Raw genomic sequence first — 18,191 nt, forward strand, 5'->3', positions numbered from 1 at the left:
GTGATGTTTTGACAGAACTCTACCAGCTGGCACAATGACTTCAATGATCAAATGCATATTCCATTTGGTTGATGCTGTCATATAGTTGTACAATATATAGTTAGGGAACCAAAACTGCTGAAACTAAAATAATCGAAGTATTTGAGTCTCCCTGAGGCCAACATACTAAATCCCTGGTGAAACACTAAAAGATTGAAATAATCATTGTCAAAGAGAAAGCCACCATTTGTTTCAACAAAATGAAAATGATTATATAAATTTCTGTATAATTCATATGAAAACTGGGATTATTGCACCTTTCATAAGATCCATTTAACTAGCTCTCATGGGGGTGGGGTGGAGGAGAGGCCCTTATATGATGGACCAGCAAACCATTTTTGTAAATGACCCAAAAATCACCTTCATTTGTGACACTATGATAAATTGAAATGTAGTGTAAGGAGACGGCTCAGTATATAAACGTCTTTTCCTGTGGTGTCCCAGTTCTCAAAATGTGACAATTCAGAAGCAGAAATAGCTTTGTGAATTATTACATTTAATGTTTTTCAAAGTATACACCAAAGATGAAAGGGCTTTTGAAATCCTTGATTATCAGATGTTTTGAACAAAGTCAGCTATATCACTGTGAACTTCCTTCATTCCACCATCTCTGCTACCCTCTGTCTCTCAGGACATGGTCGGATGTTACTTTCCTGAACACAACATGAAAGGAGAGTGGGACTCTGTCCTGTGCTTATGTGCCTACACTTCCCCTTTCTGAATAAGAAAGTGGTGTCTGACATAACCAAATGCCATGCTTACTTGCACCAAGGATCTACCTATTGCCTCTCACTGACAAGCCTGAAACTAGCTCCCTTTCCATTCCAGAAGTTGGCTTTCAGCACCCATAATCTATCAATGGCCTACAGATTTAAGCAGGAGGTGCCCTATTTAGACACTCTGCTTACATCAGGTGTGGGGAACTGGCTCTGGTTAGTGCACCATATTCTGAGCTCCCCTACTGATGGCAGGCCACTTTGGGAGGTGGGCAGGGCCAGTCCAGTAGGACTGACATCACTGATATCAGTGACATCAAGCCCTACCTTCTGCAAGTTTCAGCTGTGTTCCCCATGGGGAACTCAATAGTGCAGCCATTCCAGCAGACTTGAAGGAGGTGGCTTCAACTCCTGCCTTGGGCAGGGTATGGATGTGCTACTAAGTTTTCTATGGGGAATACCATAGCTCAGCTGATCCCAGCAAGCCTGCACTCAAAGCCAATCAACAGCAGCGATAGTAATCTCCCTGACATGTTAAGGAGCACACACAAATCTACCTGCCCCACACCTGACATCATGCCACACTTGATATCACAAATACGACATCAGGTGTGGGGCAGGTGGGCATAATTATGGGAAAACAGCCTCACAGGCCCAACTGGGGACCTTGCTAGGCCTAAAAATGCCTGCAGACTGGAGTTTCCACACCCCTGGCTTACACGTAAAGCTACATGCAAGCTAAGATCTCTCCCCCCCCCCCCCATGACCTGTCACTGTCATGGACAGTGAAGGCATAAAGTGAGGAGCTTCCCCTACTTGTGGAAGTTTCCTGAACGTTTTGGAACCCAAATTATGCAGGTGCAACTTAGCACCTCTTGTGTACCTGTGCACATGTTTTACATGCAAGCAAAAATGCCCCTAAGGCCTTTTTCTGAGTGCTGGATGCTCTCATGTTGGGTCTTCGTGGGGCATAAAATAGCAGATTCCTCCTTATGCTGTATAACGTGGAGACAAGTTTAAAATATAATAGTTGCTACCTCCACTTCTAGTGGATTTCATAAACTGGAGGGGGGAGTTCTTAAAACTCAGCAGCAACAAAGCTTCACATGTGTTACAGTGGTTGCTAGGAAACTGTTAACAATTTCCTGGAAAATGTATTAGAAATGTTGGCCCTCAATGCTTTTGTGATTAGTTAGTGAGTGTAAGTAGGGTTGACATGGAAGAATACTAAATCTGCTTTCTCCACTCTACTACTACTACTACTACTTACAGTGGTGCCCCGCAAGACGAACGCCTCGCGAGACGAAAAACTCGCAAAACGAAAGGTTTTTTCGTTTTCGAGTTGCCTCACAAGACGAATTTCCCTATGGGCTTGCTTCGCAAAACGAAGCTTGCCCCGCAAGCTCTGGGGACAGCGGGTCTTCCCCGCTGTCCCCGGACCTCTTTTGAAGCAAGGGGCGTCGGGGAGAAGCGATCTTCTCCCCGCAGCCCCAGGTCCGGGGACAGCGGGAAGCACTTCCCGCTGTCCCTGGACCTCTTTTGAAGCAAGGGGCTGTGGGGAGATCGCTTCTCCCCGCCGCCCCTTGCTTCAAAAGAGGTCCGGGGACAGCGGGAAGTGCAGCGCTTCTTCCCCGCTGTCCCCGGACCTCTTTTGAAGCAAGGGGCGGGGGGGAGAAGCGATCTTCTCCCCGCAGCCCCAGGTCCGGGGACAGCGGGAAACGCTTCCCGCTGTCCCCGGACCTCTTTTGAAGCAAGGGGTTGCGGGGAGATCACTTATCCCCGCCGCCCCTTGCTTCAAAAGAGGTCCGGGGACAGCGGGAAGCGCAGCGCTTCTTCCCCGCTGTCCCCGGACCTCTCTTGAAGCAAGGGGCGGCAGGGAGAAGTGATCTTCTCCCCGCCGCCCTTTGCTTCAAAAGAAGTCCGGGGACAGCGGGGAAGAAGCGATCTTCTCCCCACAGCCCCAGGTCCGGGGACAGCGGGAAGCGCTTCCCGCTGTCCCCGGACCTCTTTTGAAGCAAGGGGTGGTGGGGAGAAGCGATCTCCCTGCAGCCCCTTGCTTCAAAAGAGGTCCGGGGACAGCGGGGAAGAAGAAGCGATCTTCTCCCCGCAGCCCCAGGTCCGGGGACAGCGGGAAGCGCTTCCCGCTATCCCCGGACCTCTTTTGAAGCAAGGGGCGGCGGGGAGAAGCGATTTTCTCCCCGCAGCCCCTTGCTTCAAAAGAGGGGACAGAGCGGCGCTTCCCCTCTGTCCCCGGACGGTCTCCATAGGAACGCATTAATTGATTTTCAATGCATTCCTATGAGAAACCGTGCTTCGCAAGACGAAAAACTCGCAAGAAGAAAAAACTTGTGGAACGAATTAATTTCGTCTTGCGAGGCACCACTGTATTGTTATTATTATTTTGTAGGTACTAAGGTAAAGAACAGTGGGTTGTATCCAAAGTAGTGCTAAGCAACTCAATCTACCAGTGCAAGGATTAATGCTCGCATAACGGAATTTCCCACCTTCTCTGGGCAGAAACCAGTGATGGGACCTGCAGCCACCATCTGAGGATGCCATGTGCCAATCCCAAGCCTGGCTGAGATGATATGGCAGTATCAGTCATACCAACACCTTCATGTGAGGAGTGGGCAGGTGACTGGTGTGATCTGTGCAAATCAGGGATGCAGTAATCCTATCAATTGCAGCAAATTACACATTCTAGCTGGAACCGGAGTTCTCACAACTGGCATCACAATATGAAATGGTTGTGGACATCAGAGTTGCTCCCTCAGAAACTCAAATTCCACAAGGCTCAGGTTGCAGATATTTTGTTTAAAGCCTTTCACTTCTTGGAGTCATGTCTTTGTTTCAGCTTACTTTGATGTTGATGAGTCATGGCGTGACTTACATTACTAATCAAGGTGAAATAAATATTGTTTGGCACACACAGAAGTAATTCACTCCTGTTTTTTTTCCTGTTATAGTTTCAGTTTATTATAGTTTCGGGGCAATATTGGGTAATATTAGAAAATGTGAAGGAACGAGGTAACTGGGTACAAAGGAAAAGGGAAGGTCCAAGGAGACAATACTAACATGGTTATCTATCTGTCAAGAAAAAAAAGGACTGTCCATTGCTATGGGATCTTACTAAGAAAATAAGCATCTCTGAAAGTGAACTGTGTCTCCAAGCTCACCCTGAGAATAACAAAACAACCCCATGCTAGTGTGACACAAGATTCTGCTGGTTAACCTACTCCATAATTGGAATGTTTCTCCAATTACCGGTATATCCCATAATATACTTCAAGGCAAAATACAAGAAAGCAGGAGGATGGTGCAGTAATTGTGTGTTGCTATCATTTATAAAACCAGAAATAAGTGAGGTGGATGTGGTCCAGTGCCTGCCTTGCTATATAAACAGGCTCTGCTGCAGGTTGTGGGGATGACGCCAGATGGGTCAACACCAAAGCAAGATTGTTAGGGTTTGGTGCCCCCCCATGAGAGACAGAGGGAGAGTGTTGAAGGAGACTTATTCTCATATTCTCTTATTCCTGACAGAGTGCAATGTGCCTACTATTGCATTTTTGTTTATTATCTTTGGCCCTAAACTCTGAGTTACATATGGTGACACAGGATAATGATAATAATAATGATAATTTATACCCCGCCCATCTGCTAACTAGTCTGGTTGTGCAAGAAGCAAGGAGTTGCAAAGATGCTGCCACACTTTCTGTGGTGGTGGGCAGGAGAGGGTAGCATTGAAGTGGAGTGACTGACCACCATCTGAGGCAGAGGCCTAAATGTTTGGTCTCTCGTTTCTTGTTTCAGCCATACCACACCTCTGGAAGGTACTGGCAGCCCATCCACTGATCCATCTTTTAGTGTGAACTGCATACATAAAAAGGTCCTGCATTCAGTTTTCTTCTTCACTTCAACATGTGTGCACATGCATTTCTCTTTCTTTAAAAGATGAGATTCTGCCATTCAACTGTCTGAAAGAGTAGAGGGCTAGATTCAGTCCCTTACCCAGCTTTCCCATCAGAGAGCTGACTGGGGAGATGCTAGCTTTTTAATTTATGCTGTGTTGGATAAAAGCTTTGTGTTTCTGAATTTCAATTGGTTTCCTATTATACATGCTACTTTATGGAGTATTTTAAAGGTGCTCATCCTAAACAGCATAGGCCCTGTGTAAATGAAGGAATAAAATTTCCCCATGTGACCCACATTTGCAGCTGTGTGATCATCAAGAGGCAGCCTGCTTCAGGGTCCATCTGTTTGCCTTATTAGGCTGATTGAGATGGGACCATTGTGACACCATCTACGTGGAAACGCCCTTGGCAGAGAGGTGCTCTGTGCTTCTGTCACCAATTATAGGAAGCTTTTGGGATTCAGATTGTCATTCAAATTAAAATTAGATGTAAAACTGTACATAGGCTTCATATGCTATTTTAATATTGACTTTTCTTTCGTTTTATTGTTAAGCCATTTTGACAGTTTTATTAGAAAGGCACTGGCTTAATTTTAAAATAAACCATGTCAAATAAAATTGCTTTCCCACATGCACAGTTTGACTCTGGCCAGTTCTACCCACACTGCCTTTCTTTTATTTCAGCTAGAGCTACTGCTGAGCCAAAAGTTCTTGAGGAAGAATATTCAGATAACAAAAAAAGGAGGGATGAATTTTGTTCCTTGAAACTGGGGTGAGGAATTTGGGCTGCCATAAACATTTGCTCCCTGAAAGAAATGCCTAAATGCTTCCACCCCAGATTTGGTGTCTCCAACTGGATACTGAATAGAAAAAAAGGGGGGGCATTGCTCAGCACTAGATTATTCTATTACCAAATTCAAGCCCATAATGTTTGTCTTCCTCTATGCAAATAGCAATCTCCCACATATTGTCTTGTCAGGTGGTTTGTTCAAATCCAAACACAAAACATAATCATATTTCTGAAAAACCCAAATAGGAAGTTAGTCTGACATCTTTAGTGAACATATGATGATTTACAAAACATGGGATAGAAATATTAATGAGACAAACCTATACACAACTGAACTCAGGAGGACTTACATCTCAGTAGACATGCAGAGGATTGTGCTCAAGGCCACACCTTAGTACACTAGTCATTCTAGCAAACAGTTTGGGAATCATTCGCCACACCAGCAGCAGATTTGTTTTGAAAGCTGCTACTGCAAGCTACCTCAAGTGCTTAAGGAAGATAATAAAATGGGATTAAAATCTACGGAATGCAAGAGCAGTAACTTTTTTGTTTTCATGCCTTAGATATTAAGTGTGTTCCTGTGGTTCCTACTTCTTCAACCAATTGGTTCCTTGAACCTACGCCACCTGTTGTCATGGTTTCCTTCTGTATTTAAAGCTCTTTGATCAGCAAAGGCCACATTCTACCAGCCTCCCTCACTCCAAGTAGGGCGTCTTCCACAAATTGTCTCAATTATGTCAAACCTGCCCAGACTCTGTGAGTCAATTCCATTGTTTTCTTTAAATGAAACACCTAATTATTTTACCTATGCAATCAATGCAATGTGGGTCTCTATTATCATTTCCCCCTTACAGTATCTCTCTGAGCCTCCAAATCTAATTAGCATTTCTCAGATAATCTCAGGAGCCGGTCAAATAGATTTAAACCACTTTGATTTACATCACGAGTTTTAATCATGATTTAACAACAAGGCAGCCTTGATTCAAATGCTTAGTTTTAATCATAATTTCCATTTATATTAGGTAGCTAATTTATTTAGAAGAGATTCACCCTCGCCGGCTGGCATTGCCATTAGACCACCTTCATTTGATTACTTTCTTACAGATAAAGCCAGGCAAAATTAAATATAAGTCATATTTTGCTAGCCACGGGGACAGATTCATGAGCCTTGAATTAACAGTTGCACAGCAATTTGCTCACCAACCATGTGACTGGTGCTTGCCTCAGTAGCACATATACTATACCAATCATGTGACTGTCATTGGCAGTTCTAATGTTGTTGGTTATCTACCCAGGGAGACAGACGCATACCAACAACAACTTGGGAAAGTGGTAGAGATGACAGAGCTGGATTCAGACGCCCTATTTCCCTAGTACAGATGTGGGGAACCTTTTTTCAGCTCAAGGGCCATATATATGTCTGTAAAAACCTTTCAAGGGCCACATTCCAATGGTAAGCAGAGCCACAGGCAAAACTGGGAAGAGCAAAACATTGGGGGGGGGGTGCCTTTGCACACACTTTGGTCCGACACATATCTTTATAGAGGGGATGGTGAACTTGTGTTCCACTGAATGTAGCTGAACTCCAATTTAGCTGGCTTTGAAAAGGTTTCAGGCAAATTCACTGAGGTTAGCCAAGGCTACAAGCCAAGATGGCTGTGTACTACCTCAGGAATCAGTGGTGGTATGCCTCTGAATATCTGTTGTTGGGGAAAAGACTGATACAACTAGACAGGCTTTTGGCCTGATCCAACTGGATGTTTCTTGTGGTCTTTGAGCAGACAGAGAATGGAATCTCTGGCAGAAGTGTCTGGAGGAGGACAGTGACTGCGCTGCTTATCCACGGAGAATAAATCTCTGAACATGATTACAAAGCAGTTTAATATGGGGAGAGAGACTGCCTAGTTTGGCAGTCAGCCCAGTTACTTGGTGGAGTAGGTTTTGCTAATGCAGGAGAAGCTCTATAGAAATGCTAATAAATATTATGGGGTATTTTACAAACAATGCTAAGAATTCAGTATATCTCTTAATGCATAACTTTCGAATCTGAATTCGAAAGCCATTTAAAAATTGAACACACTTTTTGAAAACCAACATGGATTTGTCAGTTGATTTTCAAAGGCGCGTCATCAAAATGCAATTCATGGCACCCCCTTATTTCAAATCTAGTATGCTGCTGATTATCTTAATGCAAGTCATTTGGTTGTCATGTTCCAGTTTGATTTTTTTTACTGTTGGCCAGGGATATTGAAGAAAGTAAACCAAATGTTGGCACTACTACGTGAAAGAGGACAGCATTTGTACGAAGTAGCCATGCTTGTTGTGATTTGTTTCATTAACCATCCTTGGTCAGATAGTAATTGACTGGTATAAATTAGGGAATGCAATGAGTTTCAGCAAACAATGAACACAAGAGGCATCTATAAGGGAACAAAGGCCCCTGCAAATAGAGCAATTATAGGCTTGTTGCAGAACTCACCACTATCAAATAAGTGCTATGCTAATAACAAGGATGGGACTGTGTCACTGGATTAAATAAAGATTTCTTGTAAACAGATGGTAGAAGACGTGTCTTCCAAGCTAATGAAGAAGAAAAAAGGAACGAAAAACTAAGCAATAGTAAAAATATTCTTGTGTCCACAGGCCTGCCTACATGTGACAGACACCCTCTTGCAACTATTCAGGTCCACTGCAAGGATGGGAAACCTGTTGTTGGACTCCAATTCCCATCAGCCCCAGTCAGCATGGCAAATGGGCAGGTACAAAGGGTGCTTTGGTCCAACAGCATCTGGGAGGCCACACATTTCCCATGCCACAGAGTTACTGTGCTTTAGGAGTTTCGTGCAAGAATGAACCATCCTGTAATGCTACATTTGCAAAATGCTGGAGCGCAGGGAAGGGCTGTGCGTGGGAGTCTGTCGTATGGATGACCTCAGGGTTCCCATAGCCATTATGTACATTCTTTATGCAAAGGATAATTATCTTACTTAAAATACATTCTAATTCAATATAATTATCCTTTCAACAAAGAATGTTCATAATGCCTATGAGAAAACTGAAATCACTACATGAAGGCATACATGCATATACCAGATGCTATTATCAAAAAAAAAAGTGGAATGCAGGTCAAGAATATGTCAAAGTTCTGAAGGAGGGAGACTATAAGAAACCAAGAAAAGCTCAGCTGAACTAGAGGCCAAAGGCCCATCTAGTCCAGCATCCTAGTTTCTCAGTGGCCAACCAGATGCTTACAGAAAGCCTAACAAGAAAAATACATGCACAACAGACCTCTCCACACTGGCAGTCTCCAGCAACTGGTTTTCAGGGGCATACTGCCTCCAGTATAGGAATCACTGCACAACCATTGTAGTTAGTAGCCAATGATAGCCTTATCCTCCATAAATTTCTCCCTTTTTAAAGCCATCCAAGTTGGTAGCCATTGATAGTGAACCAAGTACACTAGCAGAGTAGCAGGTTGGCTCTGCCAGGACATTTGCACCATGCTGACCTCCCTGTTGCCTTTCCCATTTCTCCTCCTCCCCTCCAGTAAGCAGCAGCTTAGCTGTTGTTAAGCCAGGTTAGTACTGCCATCCCACCCCACCGTCCACTACTGAAGTCCCTGATGTTGAATTCCAGTAGGCACAATAAACTAACTGTAATCTGAGACACAGTTCAGAAGGGCAAAACCTGAGCCTCATCCCAGGCTCTGGAATTACGCAGGCCAGGAATTACTTCTATAGTGTCCTTGAGTTATGTAAGAAACGGAATAGTGATTTAGCTTCTTATAGAAGTAAATGAGTGCTCTTTATTCATAAGAAGAAACAATGCTGTAGAGGTAACACCCACCTACCACCCAGCCCTAACATTACGAGCACATAAGTGAATAGTACTTCTATGGAGTTGGATCCAGAGTTCCCATGGGCACAATGTTTCTAGTAGGAGGTGATTTTTACCAATTCCCCTTTCTCCCCAGTAGTAGGAGCAACTCTCTTGGTGGGGCAGAGCTGTTACACTAGCTTCCCAGCAGATGGGTTGCTGCTGTTTTCCACGAGGGTTAGGGAAGGGTGACAGGCATTAGACATGGTGCAAACACACAGGCAAGACTTCCAGAACAACGCTGGAGGTGGCGCTGAGGCTGCAGGGGTAAGGAAAGTGGCAAAATGGCTTCCTCTATCCTTCCTGTGAGAGTCAACATCTTTGTCCCTTCCATGACCTGGATCCAACCCTCAGCTTCCTGCTTTGGCACCCAGCTCTGTCAATGTATTAAGCTGCTGAGCAACAGAATGGAGACGGTGAAACATGATGTTTTCGTTATGCAGCTTCTTTGCTGGGTGAGATTTACAGGAGGCTGTAAAAGTAATATATTGGCAATCAAAACCCAAAGAAAAGATGTCTTGACGGCCATATTTCTCCTTTTTTGCATCCCCTGGGATCCTCACACTCACATACACGTATGTCTACCAGTCTACCTCAAAATGACATAGATATATGTAGCTAGCAATTAAATTTTATAATTCTAACAAAAGAAATAACACTGGATCATAAAAATCAAGTTTCCAATCCTCCCCCTTTAATAAATATTTACCTACTCAATGCATACAATCCAGTTTCAAATTTCATCAAACTCAACAGGAATGTTTAGCATGTCCTTAACCCTTTCCTGCTGAAATGAACAAGACCTTTAAAGTGCTCAATCATGACTGCATATCTCCCAGTGTTTTCCATTCACAATCTTTCCTTCCCATGGGAACTTTATTATATTAATAGACAGGGAGAGGCAGTGGTTATCAATGGCTTTCCAGGGACCGAAAGATACATCAGAACTCTCATCCCTCCACTACTCCAACATTCACTCCTTACGCTATCGACTTTGGAAATTTGACATTGGTAGGGCCAAAAGAGTGCTGTGTTAGGGAGCAAGTTGGGCAAGGATCCAGTGTCTTCCAGTTCCTCACTCTCCCTTTTTCCCCAGTCTGTGAACTAAAAGAAGGATAAGGGGGAGGGACTGAATTAGGATTGAACAATAAGGGACACCTCACTTTATGTTTTTTTTTTAAAAAAATTGCTTATAGCTGGTCACCTAAATTACTGTCTCAGAATTCTTCAAATCATCTCTGCTTTGAAGAATTATGTGTACAGTATACCCCCTGGGGCGAAATGCACTTTTAAGCTCTTGGACTTGCTTCCTGTGCAGGGCCTGCTTGGTGCGCTGGCTCTGGGACTAGTAGGGATGATCTCCCTCTCCCTGACTGCTATAAGGCCGGCTAGCTAGTCATGGGGTGGCTCCAAGGATAACACAATTTTCACACATATGCATTACCCTTGGAACTAAACTCCTGCATAAGATTCAGGCCAATTCTATCTACAAATGACACAAAACTGAAAGATTTGCAAATTCTTTAGAGAACAGGAGTGAGATACTGAAAAAATATGTACAACCTTTAAGGTGAATATATACAATGTCACTGGGCTACTGTGTTCATTATTATTATTATTATTATTATTATTATTATTATTATTATTATTTATTAAATTTGAATAGTGCCCTTCATCCATAGGTCTAAGGGAGGTTCAGAGCATAAAAATACAAAATAGAAACACAAAATACATAATAAAACAAGAGCAAAAAATCCACAAACCAATAACCCCACAACCCGTTTTCTAGGATCCTATTGCCTAATATTCATCATTCTTAAAATCCAAAAATCTTTTTCGTGCTTTATATGCCTACATAGGACTCTAACAGAAGCCAACTTTACTAGCACAATATATTTTGAAAAGCAAACTGACGGGTTCTCACTTTCTCCCTAAACTATTTCCTATATATTACTTGTAAATAGCAGGAAGAAATGTATATGCAATTAAAGATTTTTCACTCAAACAGCTCAGTGCTGAAAAGGCAATCCTTCAATTTACAAAAGCAGCTTGTCACTTCTGCAGTGAACAAAGAGATCACCTGGCATGTATTTCTGTTTCTCCTTGTGCTTCAATTGACTGTCAGTATTTCCTCCACGCTCAATGATAGCCAGTGACCCCTCCATAATAAAAAAAATATCCATTGAATTTATTTAAAATCTCTATTAATGCTACTTAGTACTATTTGTTCCAGAAAACAAATATTCAACTATTCAGTTACTGGATTGTATGCCTGTTAGTGGGTACAATAGTTGGGGGTCCCCCCCTAATCCTACTATATTTTAAAGATGGCTCAATCCCATCTGTCAATTTGTCCTTAACTGTCAAGATAGTGACTGGTATTCAACGTCCATCACTGTAGCCAAGACAAAAAACTCACAAAACATTACATGCTGTGCCTGCAGGCAGTCACATACTGAAGTCTATATATTATATATAAAGGAAATGCTTTGCCCTGGATCGAAAAATTGCGTTATTGTAAAGCTCAGCAACTTTCAGGGTGTCCTAATTCTTACTTTTTGAAATATGGCAACCTTAGCCTGAATCAATTTTGGTTGTCTTCAAAGACAGAAAGTGATTCTACGCATGTTTAACCAAAAGGCCCTTTAATCGTACATCACAATGAGTGTTTAGAGTAGGGTTTCCCAAATGTGGGACTCAAGCTGTTTTTTTCACTACAGTTCCAATCATCCCTGTCCACTGGGTCCTGCTAGCTAGGGATGATGGGAGTTGCAGTCCAAAAACAGATGGTTTAGAGAACTGGTGCTTTTCCAAGCACAATTCAAAGGGAAGATGAAGCTTGGGACCCAATTTCTGAAGGAATGCATCTACCTGTCTATGTGCAGAGGTCAACTTTGGAGGCTCTCCTCCAGGTGACCCTGCCAAATGGGCCTTCTATGGTTCATGGTGCCCATGAGTGAAATTTGCTTCCCAGGAAAGTTTGCCTGAGAACAACATTGCTCTCTGTTCAGCATCAGGCTAAATATTTGCTGTTCTGTGTAAGGAAGATTATATTTCTTTTTCTTTTTAAAAATGTAAATAATATATGCTTATATTTTCTCTGTGTTTCTATTATTATTACAGTATGTACATATATTTGCGTTTTAAAACTTGTATTTAAATATTTTATACATACATAGAATGAGCAGATAAATAACTGGTAATATTGCTGAGAAAGAATCAGTCTGAATACAGAACAATGTGTCTATTCAATTCTATGCTAAGCTGAAAAGAAAATATTTTCAACCATCAGTTCCCATGGCACTGGATACCTCGAAGGTTGAAGCACATTTATATGTTAAAACATGATAGACAGAGTGACGTTTAAGTCTCCTAACAATGGCACAAGGGAGCTGTAGAACAGTTTTCCTCAACCTGTTACCCTCCAGCTCTGGCTTTCATTAGTCCTAGCCAGCATGCCAAATGGTCAGGGGTGATGAGAGTTATAGTTTAAAACCTTTGGAGGGCACCTTTTTGAAGCCTGAATGTAAGTTCAGTGCTCCTGAAGGAAGATAGCTCAGTCTGTAGAGCACAAGTTGCTTAATCTCAGGGTTTTGGGTTCGAGACCCACACTGGTCAAAAAATTCCTGCATTGAGGGGTTGGACCCTCATGGTCCCTTCGAACTCTACAATTCTATGATTCTATGAAGTAAGAGAAAAGAATGCAACTATAATATCTAATAAAGTTAATATGTTAATTTGATTATGTAATAATGTGAATCAAAGTACTGAACCGAGTTTTGTTCCTAAAGATGTACTGGTAAATGCATCTATAGAGGATCTGGATTCAAGGTGGGGATAACAGGACCGAAACAACTTTATAAAACAAGCCTTAACTTCTGCCGCCATCTAGCATTTCTCAAGGCCTCTTACAAAATAACCCAAATAATTGTGGTGATTCCAAAACTATTTAAAAAGAACTCCTCTACTAGTTTCCACAGCATTTGCCAACGGATGACATAGGAAGGTTCCTCAAGTGAACTCTGGTCATAGATTATCATAATCACCGTCAAAGGAAAACCAAATGTATTTAAGGGAATTAGAATGTACATGGAATAAAAAAAATCCACAGTGACTTTCTGTACAAGACAAAATTCCTCCCCATAGTCACACACTCATCGACTAATGAGTAGCTATAGTAAAGGGCAGCTCGGGAGGGAGTCAGTTAATTCATACCAAAGAACGCCAGCACATCCACAGGCCAATGTACTATTTACTATGAGATTTGAAGCTCCAAAGATGGAACAGGTCGGGTTTGTTGAGAAAACTTTAAAAAATGAAATACATTTCCTTCAAACAATGACCCTTATGCACTGTTGATTAGTATTACTGAGGGATTTGTCATCTCTTTCTCTCTCTGCATTGGCGTTAAGATTTATATGATAAAAAGGTAAAATTTTAAGATAATCTGCTTTGACAATAGAGAACAAAAGGCTGACCCTTTGCATCAGTCTTTGCCCATGAACTCCTGCTCCAGCCCTCCAAACAGTGATTCCTGGATGCCTCAGACAACAAATAGGTGCATTGAAAATAATGATAATGAATAATAATAATAATAATAATAATAATAATAATAATAATAATAATAATAATAATAATGTGCTCTCTGGGTGACGCATGCAAGACAGCCAAGTCAATTTGTATTACATTAAGCACCAGGTTGTTCAGACATTACAGTATATTCTAATTCTCAAAGTGTCTTCCCCACTTCCTGGTGCTGCTCTACAATGTTTCAAACTAACCATAGAAGACACAAGCTCATAAAAGTGTGATTAAGCTTTCCTGCCCATGTCTACTTATGATTAGCTCAAGGCAGTACCAAGTCATTAGGAACCCGGAGGTGAGAGTTCATCTCCAGATCCTAGTCAATCCTCTTCCCCCCAAAGTCCCTAGCTGTTTGCTGTTGAAAACAGCATGCTGGAGATGGACTAGATCATGGGTAGGCCCAATCACCTTCTAAATCCGGCCCGTGGATGGTCCGGGAATCATCATGCTTTTACATGAGTAGAATGTGTCCTTTGACAGTCATGCCTCATGTTATAGACGCTTCAGGTTACGTGTTTTCGGGTTGCGGACCGCGGGAAACCCGGAAGTACCGGAATGGGTTACTTCCGGGTTTCGCCGCTCATGTATGTGCAGACGTGCTAAATCACACTTTGTGCATGTGCAGTAGCGCCAAATCGCGCCTGCGCAGACACGGTGCTTCAGGATGCGAACGCTGCAGGTTGCAGATGTGCCTCTGTTACGGATTATGTCTGCAACCCAAGGTTCCACTGTATTTAAAATGCATCTCTGGGTTATTTGTGGGGCCTGCCTGGTGTTTTTACATGAATAGAATGTGTGCTTTTATTTAAAACACATCTCTGGGTTATTTGTGGGGCATAGGAATTTGTTCATCCCCCCCCTTCAAAATATAGTCCAGCCCCCCACAAGGTCTGAGGGACAGTGGACCTGCCCCCTGCTAAAAAGTTTGCTGACCCCTGGACTAGATGGACCTTGGCATGATCCAGCAAGGCAATTTTTGTGCTAGTCACTTAAATAAGACATAGTCCCCATGTTTGGCTACTTTTCATCCAAGTTCCGGACAGTCAAAAAGCGTATGCAAAAGCCCCCAAATGTTGGCATTTAGACTCCAGTGAGCAGTGCAGTCCCTGAGCACCAGCTACCCAAAGGATACAAATAAAAAAGGCTCCCATGCTTTGACAGCAAAGTCAGTCCCATGTCTGGCCTGACAATACTTGGAAAGCTCCCCAACTAGTCTCAGCTAAAGCTTGAGCAGACTCACTTTATGTTACTGACAGGGAACCCAGTGATGGGTCATAAGGGGGAGGGGACAGAAGAAGTGGTGTCATTCCAGTGGCAGCACTATGCTCACAAGAGCAAGGGCAGGGCGGGGTGAGGCAGTGTCATTGTGGGGGAGTTCTAGGTTGTTGGTGGCTCCACTGGGGGGGGGGGCTACATGCAGGGCTGTTGTCACCACCAACCTGGAGCTCCCCAGGGTACCCTGCCTCATTTTAATGAGTGACGTGCCTCCATCACCAATTGGACGCCGCTGTCCCCCCCCCCCCGACACACAAATGACCTACTGCTGGAGCAACTTGTGGCCCCCCAGATGTTGTTGAATTACAACTCCCATTATTCCTGATCATCATAAGCAATAAAAGGGCATCTGGAGGAGGCCTTTCTCTCTTCCTGCTGTTGGTGCTTAACCTCTTCTACTGGTGCAAAGTACTAGTGGGATTCCTCTTTATCCAGTGACACAATGGTAGTAGTAAAGGCAAAAGTAAAGGTACCCCTGCCCGTACGGGCCAGTCGTGTCCGACTCTGGGGTTGCGTGTTCATCTCGCTTAAGAGGCCGGGAGCCAGTGCTGTCCGAAGACACTTCCAGGTCACGTGGCCAGCGTGACGAAGCTGCTCTGGCAGGCCAGCACCAGCGCAGCACACGGAAACACCGTTACCTTCCCACTATAAAGCGGTACCTATTTATCTACTTGCATTTGGGGGTGCTTTTGAACTGCTAGGTGGGAAGGAGCTGGGACCGAACGACGGGAGCTCACCCCGCTGCAGGGATTCGAACAGCCGACCATGCGATCGGCAAGTCGTGGGCACTGAGGTTTTACCCACAGCGCCACCCGCGTCCCACATAATGGTAGTATACACCACCAAAGCTCCAGCAAATTAATGTAAAGAGGATTCCTGGCCGGCTGTGTGGGGAGCTCCTTCCACCTAAGCATCTGTCTCTCTGTCTGTCTGTGTGTCTATCAATCTATCTGTCTATCTAGCTAGCTAGCTAGCTATCTATCTATCTGTCTATGTATCATCTGCAGTGACACTTTTTACAACTGAGGGGGGGAAAGTGAAATCTTCATTTGACCAATATATGCTACTGAAGGACTATGCACAGATATTGAGTTCACAGTACTCATCGGGCAGGCAGACTGGAAAGAACAGATGAAAGTACAAACGCTTTTAGACAAGATGACTTGGTGTCCTTAGCAGCTGAGATGCTGCTATATTGCCTATTTATTTCTCTCACACTTCCAGCCCATCAGCAGCTCTGTATATACTGAACATCACCACGGTACACATCCTTGATAGAAGCATATATTTATGTTTTCCTTTATATATTTCAGAAATGGCATACAGTAACTGCATAGGAGTAAAATAAACCTAAAAGCACAGGCTGGATGACCTGTGAGTTGAGATTCCTGCAGTGCAGGGGGTTGGAGTTTCCTTCTAATCACTATGCCCTGAAACCCCTTCACCACTTTTCAAATGAGGCTTTACTGAAATCAGCTGAAGTTTTCCAAATGATTTAATGTGTTTTTATTATGTGTTTTTTATAATTTCATAATTCATGATCCAGCAAAAACCATTAATTTAAATGCGAGAGCTTTGCATACATTTAAATCTCTCTTATTGAAACCAGGGGGATCTAAAAGTGTTTAACTTTTACCAAACTAACTAGCTCCTTGTTAGTGGTCATTGTACATTTTGGCAGCAATTTAATCCATCGTGCAGATACATATAATTGGTATACACATAACTGGGTCTGTTCAGCTATGGATTCTGCTTGCATTTCAGCCACTAAATACCCACACATATGATAGATTTCAATTATTGACCTTTTGGTCCCTGGACCTTGCTGCAAAACTCGTCAAAGTCTCTGTGGATGCTAATTATGAATCCATATTTAATTATTTGTGGATGTGTAAGAATAGAATTCCCTCACTTCATGGATTTAGGCATCACCAATTAAACAAAAATGCAATTAGGGCTGATTCTCATACATAGTAGATGTAAAATGACCAATCCTGATGATGTATTTTCTTCAAGTAATAACCTCTGAGATTGGCAAAATGAAAGTGTCATTTGCAACCCCTTTGCAGAAGTGTTTATCAAACGAATTACAGAGAAACTGGAATATGAAAAGGTGGTAATTAAAAGAATTCATGGAAGTGCCACAGAATGAATGAATATTCATACACCATCATGAGCTTTAACGCTTCAAGTCTGATTTTCATTTCATATTTATAATGTCAATCTGGAGTTGCAGAACTTTGTGATTACCTTTTCAGGGTTTACTGAGGTCTGGAGACAACAAACACTCCCCCCCCCCAAATAGGTAGATGGATGGATATAGGTACAGATTTTCACTTAGATGACATAGAAAAATACAGGGGGAAATTACCTGGCTCCATCTAGGGATGAAATTTGGTCCACTTTTCACAGGGGATCGACATGATCTGATGTACCTGAACTTGCTTGAGAAATGGAACACAACTCCCTGCTGGCTTATGTATTTTTCTGGATTATGCAGTGCATTTTTGGTGTGTAAACACACAAATATGTTTTTTATGGCTCAATGTATTGAAAATAATTGATAAACTTTGGGTAAAAAGTGTCTACAAAAGGCATACAATGAGAGAGAATAGCTTGCAACCAAGGATTGATTCCATTAGCCCACCACCAACTCCAGCAACTAGAAAGAGTTGGTAAAGTGCTTATTGATTACCTAAAGAGTGGAGATTATTTATGTTGGTGATCATCATGATTAGTAGGTACAATCAGGCTGCAGTAAAGCACTTTTAAAGTGTTTAGCTGAATGTTGCACACAAGCATAGGCTGATGTCCTGTTTCTTCACTACAAGGCAGTGTTTGGAGGGTGTGATTATGAGCAGAGGGGTTGATGCAGGGGAACTTTTCTGATACAAACCAACCCATTTTTCCCAGATAAACAATAAAAACACAAAAAATGTGCAAAAGTCCAAAGTCACAAAGTTCCTTTGTTGTTTTTTGAACAAGAATACCACTGCTGTTT

The 18,191-nt window shown here is 42.7% G+C and overlaps 1 protein-coding gene across 8 annotated transcripts in view; it reads right to left on the reverse strand.

The window, feature by feature from the left end:
• LOC308585315 (uncharacterized protein) overlaps positions 1 to 18,191 on the reverse strand; it is a 472,994-nt gene that overhangs the window by 52,209 nt on the left and 402,594 nt on the right. The gene's annotated exons all lie outside the window — the stretch shown is intronic.

Source organism: Podarcis bocagei, assembly GCF_964188305.1.
Source record: "Podarcis bocagei genome assembly, chromosome: 4".
NCBI lineage: Eukaryota > Metazoa > Chordata > Lepidosauria > Squamata > Lacertidae > Podarcis > Podarcis bocagei.